Source organism: Aplysia californica, unplaced genomic scaffold, assembly GCF_000002075.1.
Source record: "Aplysia californica isolate F4 #8 unplaced genomic scaffold, AplCal3.0 scaffold00321, whole genome shotgun sequence".
Taxonomy (NCBI): domain Eukaryota; kingdom Metazoa; phylum Mollusca; class Gastropoda; order Aplysiida; family Aplysiidae; genus Aplysia; species Aplysia californica.
In genome coordinates, this window is record NW_004797591.1 from 705,279 (window position 1) to 713,319 (window position 8,041).

Here is an 8,041-nt window from a genome sequence, read left to right on the forward strand (position 1 = left end):
CCCCTATTCCGCATGCCACATTCATGCTTCAGGTGCTTAGTGAACTGTAATGTAGCCATAGGCCACATAAGCACTGCAATTATGACAAAGAAGAAGACAAAGATCAGTTCAACAACAAACTTAACAATAAAGATTTCACGACATGATAATATGTTTGTGTAATGGGTGGCATGAATTCAGAAGTTGGGGACACAAATCGAGGAACAGATTGAAGATACAATAGGCCAACATGGAAGCATAGATGAAAGATTAATTGAGATGTGTCACAACTAAACAACCTGATTGAAGTTGTAGGTGGACCGTTTTTACATAATATAAAGGTGTCTATAAACTTGCTTGGTGTCCAGCAGATGGAATTATTACAAATCAAATAAACCATTTTTGCACCGGAAAGAAATTCAGAACATCTTTAATTTAATCATTGGTGGCCTTACGCACAGCTTGGGTTAGATCATTAGGTCATTTCCTCTGTATATTAACAATCAATTGGAATTGAAACGGCATTTGAAAACAACCACACAAAAGCGTTTTAATTCAACAAAACTCGGAAAACCAGACGTTGTTATTCAATTTAGAATAAACTAACCTACTATTACAAGCATGAAGGTATTTTATCATAAATTACTTATGGAGATATTGGTGATACTTGCGAAGATCTATGGATCGCTGTAAAAATATGAACGTATTTGGTCAATTGTGAAGATGGTGGTGATGCATGCGAAGATCTATGGATCCCTGTAAAGGAGCATAAGCTGAGGAAGCTCTTGTGTGTGGAACAATATCATCTGAAGAATGAATTCAAGAAGAAACTTGCGAAGCTAGGAAAGAAAGAAAAGGAAGCAAAATTGAAAAAAATTGAAAATGCAGCCGAGCTGCAGCAAATGATAAAATGGAGGCTCAGGAGAGATAATTATTTAACGTGTGAAAGTTCCATACGGGATCTTTGAAATTTTTGTCCTTACTTTTCTTTCCCCCACCCTCCCATGTTAAAATCTCCAAGCTTTTTCGATTAGACAAACTTTGTAGCACTTTGGAACCTATTGTTATTTTTAATAGTATGGCTACTACTTATTTTATATATATATATATATATATATATATATATATATATATATATATATATATATATATATATATATATATATATACACATATATATATATATATAATTTTTTAAAATTAATTTTTTTTTTTCATATGTGCGTGCGGACTGCCAGTGGAGGCGTATTGTCAGTTTCATCGCGTACATGATCTGTTCCTACCCTCTCCTGGTGTCTTTCAGTGGTAGGTGAGGAGCGGGTGGGGTTGTTGTTGTTGTTGTTTTTTTTTGGGGGGGGGGTTGAGCTCTTTTCTTTATCATTACTCTCTAATTACTCCACTTCTGACCACACTGTTGTATGTGCCTTAAACTTCTTACAAATACAAACTAAGAATTCCGGATGCGGCTTGTCACTTCACTAATGTGAGGGGGGTGTTTTAATGTGTGATATTTATCGCATTGATACGATATTGACTGTTTTGTAAAGAGAAAGTACGGAAACTTGACTAGATTTTGTGACGAAAGTAAAATCGGCCTCTGGGAGGTGAACATATAATACTGTACTCCTTGATCCTATCTAGGCCTACCCTGGGATCAGGGGTGTAGAATAACGTGATTAAGGATAAAAAATCAGACGCTGGCAGGGATTTAACTCGGAATCTTCGGGTTGACAGGAGAATACCATATCCATTGAATTACTGATTCACGTAATGGCTTAGTACGGAGAGACTTGAAAAAAACTTCAAACAAAAGTTCAACAAAATATTATTTTATTGGATTTACAATTCTATTGTGCACACTTTTTTTATTATCTCCCCAAGCGGGCTCAAATCGATTGTATAAGTAAAGGGAGTGGGTTTAGTTGGGCTAAAAAATCAATAGTGTTGTCGACAGCTGAGAAAGTGTCATATTTTAAAAATCTTCCCCAGACCCCCCCCCCCAAAAAAAAAAAGAAGAAAAAAAAGAAGAATCCCATGTATGATTTTTCAAAAGAAGCGCCGATTGAGGGTCTCAAAATAAACAATTTACATGATTAGTTCAATATGTTATCTGGTAGGGGAGTTGTTTATACACACGCATGTAACCGAGAGAACCTAGACCTGAAAAGAGCTTTAGCAGAGAAGGAAACTTCAGGGCTTTTCAAGGTCGTGGCGAAAGAGACTAAGGAAGCTATTTAAGAAAATTTTGGTCAAGAATTGGCAGATGACAAAGCACTCTACAGATTCTGGCAGCTGTACAGATCAATGATAAAAAAGAAGCTCGTCAAATGTCAACCAGACTTCAAAAGAAAGGACGAGGTGTGAGTGCGGTCAGACTAGGGGAAAGGTGGGGCACTGTTTGCCCGATAATTTAGCAGACAGACCAGGGCAACGAAGGAGAACGAAAAAAAGCTCCTCTGTGCAATACGCCAGCGATACGCCAATGAACTCTTCATCTACGCTCTCAGTCCCAAGTCCAGATGGTGTACGGTTCTCTCACATGAAAAATTTTGACAAGGGTAGCATCAGGGACCTTACAGAAATCCTCAACAGGAGTCTGTGGAACGGAGAGATACCGGATGACTGGTTGGACAACCACTTAGTAGCACTCCCCAAGCCTGACAAGGACCAGAGTAAGATAGCTGCTTATCGAGTAGCCAAGATGCAAAATTGCGTGAGCAAGCTGTTAAAAAAGGAGGTGGGGTAGTCGATCGCAAAGGAGCTAGGAAAGTAAAAGGCACTTCCAGCGACTCTGGGTAGCTACAGAAGGGGGAAGGAAACGTGAATAAATGCCGCTGTCCTAGCATCAGATCATATTTATAATGGGTTTGAAAGAGGCGAGGAGACTCTAATAGCAGCGCATGACCTCGAGGATGCCTACAATAGGGTTGAGTATGATGTCCTTTTGAGAACAATTGATGTTCGTCCTTCGCTGGAGAAGATGACCTTGACTTCACATCATTTGAGGGGTGGGGTGTGTGCGGAGATGGCTGATCAGGCCGATCTTCGCTCGGAAATGTCTGTTGCAGTGGGTGCAGGGTATGTTTGTGGGGCTGAACTAGGCTGGAAGGTAGGGCTCTCTCTGTCTTTTCTCAGCTGCCGTCTCCATTCTTTCTTTCTGACGCGACTTTCTTCGAATTTGGCCACTCCCGATCTTATTAAGGAGCGCCAAACTGCGTGATCGCGAGCAGCTTCTTCCCAGGTGGTATGGGGAATGTCACAAATCTTCAGGCCACTTCCTCATCGATATTGACCGAGTGAGAGAGGGTGCTGCCAAGGTAAATAAACTTATCTGCCACTGCCAGTTTCTCTTCGTAGATGGTACTATGGGGCTCTATGTAAGGAACCAATAGGGCTGGCTGGTACAGTACTTCGGTCTTCTTTGTGGAGATAATAAGGCCGACATTTTTGCAGGCTTTAGAAAAACGGTCCAGGCTTCCTTGCATGTCTGACTGAGTACTGGCATTAGGCGCGCAGTCGTCTGCAAAGAGTAAATCGCGGGCTATGTCTGCCTGGACTTGAGTCTCCGAAGGTTGAAGAGTTTCCATCTGTGCGGTAACGAAAACCGACACCGATATCTCCGTCGTGGTAGGCGTCGGTCAGCATAGCTGAGAACATCATGCTGAACAGAGTGGGGGCCAGCACGCATCCCTGCTTCACTCCATTGGTGACGGGGAAGGGTTGGGAGTACACCCCATCGTCCTGCACTTTTGCTGTCATGCCATCGTGGGATTGTTGGACCATCACAATGAACATTGCGGGGCACCCGAACTTTGCCATGATGTTCTGCAGCCCTTCGCGACAGACAATATCAAATGATTTCGTCAGATCCACAAACGTGGAGTAGAGTCCAGGGTTCTGCTCTTGGCATTTCTCTTGTAGTTGACGAGCAGCGAAGATCATGTCCAAAGTACTGCGTCCCATGCGGAATCCACACTGACTCTCAGGGAGCAGGTCGTGTTCCAGATGTGCAACGAGGCGATTGAGCAGGATGCGAGCCAGGATCTTCCCAAACGATGGAGAGCAGGGCGATGCCTCGGTGGTTGTTGCAGGTGTTCCTGTTTACTTTGCGCTTGTAAAGGTGGATAATCGAAGCGTCTTTGAGTTCCTGTAGCAGCTTTTCTTGTAACCACCTGGCGGTAAACAGGCTTGTCAGTTTCTCTATTAGTGTTGGGCCTCCAGAAGCGTAGATTTCAGCAGGAATGGAGTCTGCACCTGGTGCCTTGCCACTGGAGAGGCGTTTGATGGAGAGCATTATTTCTTTTTCTGTTGGTGGGTCTGCCAGAGTGTTGTCGAATGGCACTTGTGGTAGTCTTTCAATGACTTATTCACTGTTGATGGATACTGTTTAAGTGTTGTGCCCAACGCTTGAGGATTTTCTCCTGGTCTGTTATCAGCGTGCCCCCGTCTGCGCTGAGGAGAGGGGATTGCCCTGACGAGGTGGGTCCGTAGACGGCCTTGAGAACGCTGAAGAAGTTCTTCATGTCCTTCCTGTCTGAATAGGCCTGGATGGCGTCGGCCTTCTCACTGAGCCATTTGTCTTGTAGTTGTCGTAGTTCGAACTGGACTCTCCTCCTGGCCGTATTGAAGTTATCTTTCTTTGAGGTGGAGGAGGGGTCATTGAGGAGTGCTCTGTGGAGTCGGTGTTTCTCCTCTTATATTGTCTGGATGTGACAGGTGTTGTCGTCGAACCAATCTTTATGCTTGCGGGTAGTGGGGCCAATGATATTTAAGGCAACACCATAGACGGCGTCACAGACTAGACGTGCCCACTCTGTCTCATCATCGGCTTGCGGGTCTATGTCGCTTTGTTGCAGTTTTTTCTCCAGCTCTTCTACCAGCGCATGTTTGACAAGATCATTCTTGAGCTTGGAGACGTTCAGTCGCTTGGCCACTTTAATGCCTTGGGGCCTCCTGGGTGGTGTGATTCTGAGGCTCATCTTAGAGATGAGGAGACGATGGTCCGTCCAACATTCTGCACCGCACATGGTCTTTGTGACTCTCACATCCTGTCTGTCTCTTTGCCTGACGATGACGTAGTCGAGTAGATGCCAGTGCCTGGAGCGTGGGTGCATCCATGACGTCTTGTTACGATTGGGCAGGCGGAAGACCGTGTTGGTGATGAGAAGATCGTGGGCAGCGCACGTTTCCAACAGGAGGAGTCCGTTGCTGTTGCAATTGCCAGCACCGTGTCTCCCTCACACTTCCTCCCACGACTTGAAGTCTCTTCTGACTCGAGCATTGAGGTCACCAAGGATGATGAGTTTGTCTGCCCAGGGTACGGCTGTGAAGGTCTTCTTTAGGTCCTCGTAGAATTTTCCTTTTATGTCGACTGGGTTGGTCATAGTGGGTGCGTTAGCGCTGATCAGCGTGGCAAATCTCTTTTTGGGGAGCGGGAAGTTGTCAGTCATCAGGCCATCGTTGATTCCCTTAGGGGGAGCTGCCTGCTTGTTGACCAGGTTGGACTTGATAGCAAAACCAACCCCTGCCTCACGACGCTCGTCGAGTCCACGACCGATCCAGACGAACGTGTAGCCGGCAGACTGCTCTGTGAGTTGTCCTTCCTAAGCGAGGCGAGTCTCACTGAGGGCGGCAATCTGTACTTTATATCGACCCAGTTCGCTGGCAATGAAGGCCGTCCGTCTTTCGGGACGGTTACTCCCTGATCGATCAAGGAGGGTGCACACATTCCATGCCCCAAGGGTGATGGTCATCTTTGATTTTTTTTAGTTCTTCTTACCGCTGGTGTGGGACCCTGCCAGTCGCGGCATGCTGGCCAAGGAAGGGTGAGACAGGCAATTTCTAGGACTCCTTTTCTAGTCCCGTCCCCAGGCAGTGGGGGGAAGCAGTGCTATCCTGAAGAGAGCTGCTTCGTCGCCCAGGTGGCTGCCGAGTTCCATCGCTGTCTCATTCACCGAAAAGCGACCACAAGGCCTGGACCGCCTACGTGTAGAGTTGTGACTACGACTGCCAGTGTGTCCACACCTGTCGCTTGGCCACTCGTCCATCGCCGCAGGACTTGAGAAGTAATGAGGGTGATGATGGGGGTGGGGATGATGAAGTCATGACTTGCGCTTGAATTTGATTTAAGTGAGGGAGAGTTGTGCCAAGTCGTCAGCCTCAGTCTCTTGTCCCTGTCCATCTAGTTCTGATGACACGACGAAATCGAGACGGCTGGAGATGGGCCGGGATTCAGCGGATGATCAGCTGTGTTTTCTCGTCTGACTGTGCCCTTGTCGCGCTCCGCGACGCTCTGCTGGGACCGCCTTTCTGCCCGTTGAACCACCGAGTGGTTTCGTCAGCGCAGTCCGCCTGAGCCAGTCTTTGCATGCTTAGGGAGACGGACCCTAATTTACTCACTAGTGGGTTTGAACCCCGACCAGCTACCCTCTACTTGGTTCAGCCCGCCTGCCAAAGCGGTTACCGGGGTGTGGCCGCTGCGCATGCTGCAGCTTCGTTTGAGAGTTGAGCGTCATGTGGGATCCAATGTAGAGAGGGCTGTCCGGAAAAGTACATGGCAGGCCTTCCCCATACAGAGGTACTATCCCTCCCTGACCCCCCTACACCCCAAGAACAATAATTAATCGAAAGATTATCCCCCAACTCGTGATATGGGTAGGTGAGGCATTGCTGAAGAGGAGAGTTGCAATGCGGCTGGGAAACTGGACATCTGACACGAGAAGCATCACATCGGGGTTGCCGCATGGATCATCACTCTCACCACTGTTATTCAACAAATACACAGTTGAAATCACTTCTGGACAATTGGAAGACAAAGGGCGTGAGCTGAGCTTTGTGGATGATATCCTTGTATACAGACACGGTAAGGACCGGCGAGATCACATTCAGGTAAAGATCACATAATCAGGATCGTCACAAGAGCTAGAAAAGGTCTGATTGCACTGAAAACAATGGTGTTTAGTAGAATGTCACAGAGAATTTAAAACATACTGTACAAGACGCTTGTGCTGTCTGTGATAGACTATGGCCTCGGTCTCCTCACCTTGTCAACGTCGCTGCTGAAATTAACGCCGTGAAAGAATTCAGAACGAAGGTATGCGGACTGTTCTCAGACACATCCTGCGAGGCCATGCGTTATCTCCTGGACCTCCAAGCAATGGTAGAACATCATACGATTGCTCAGGTCAAAGCATATTTGAGAGTCAGCACCGATGATCAGCACCCACTGCATGACAAAGTTGGTAGAACTGTACCCAGACGTCTGGTTAGAGGGGCTGAGTGGATGAATGAGTCAGCGACAACTTTCGCTAAATGCTGTGAAGTGCAAGACATCCGAAGGGGTGGCACATGGGTCAGTATCAGTGACACACTTAGTGGTATACTCGAGTGGTAGCAACTTTAGGCACAGAATGTCGTGAGTGGCGAGAGGGAGTAACCAATGCCGATAGAGGAGAACAGTGAACAGGACGACGTTGTCATCTTCACAGATGGATCAGTACAGCGTGGAGTCAAATCTGGATGGGCTTTCAGCGCCAGTGTAAACAGGGTCATACAGAAAGAGCTGTCAGGCGCCATATAGTACGTCCAGCATGTGCATGGAGACAAAGGCCATAACAGAAATCCTTAACTGGATTAAGACGACAAGAGTATTAGTCTGCCATCCTCGTCATTGACTTGATGAATACTCTCAACAACAAAAAGTTAAGAAACACGTGATCTATGCCGACTGGCGAGAGGTAATACGAAACAGGAGACTCGCACGGTAAGGGTTGTATGGATCTTTAGCCCGGGTCAGGCAGGAGTTCAAGGCAATGAACGTGCTGATAAGCTAGTCGGCCAGGCTGATACTGTCGACACCGTGCAATTAATTAGATCCAACAGTCATGGCAGCATTGGCAGTAATGTTCAACGACCACATAAGATGAAGGCACCACACCACAAAGACTGAATTTTAAGGAAACTGTTGTCCAGTGGCGGTGGGTAGTGAAGGGCTTACGGGCTTGAGCCCCTCACCCCCACCCCCTCCCCACCCCAACTCTATCCCTTACTTAATGAACGTTTC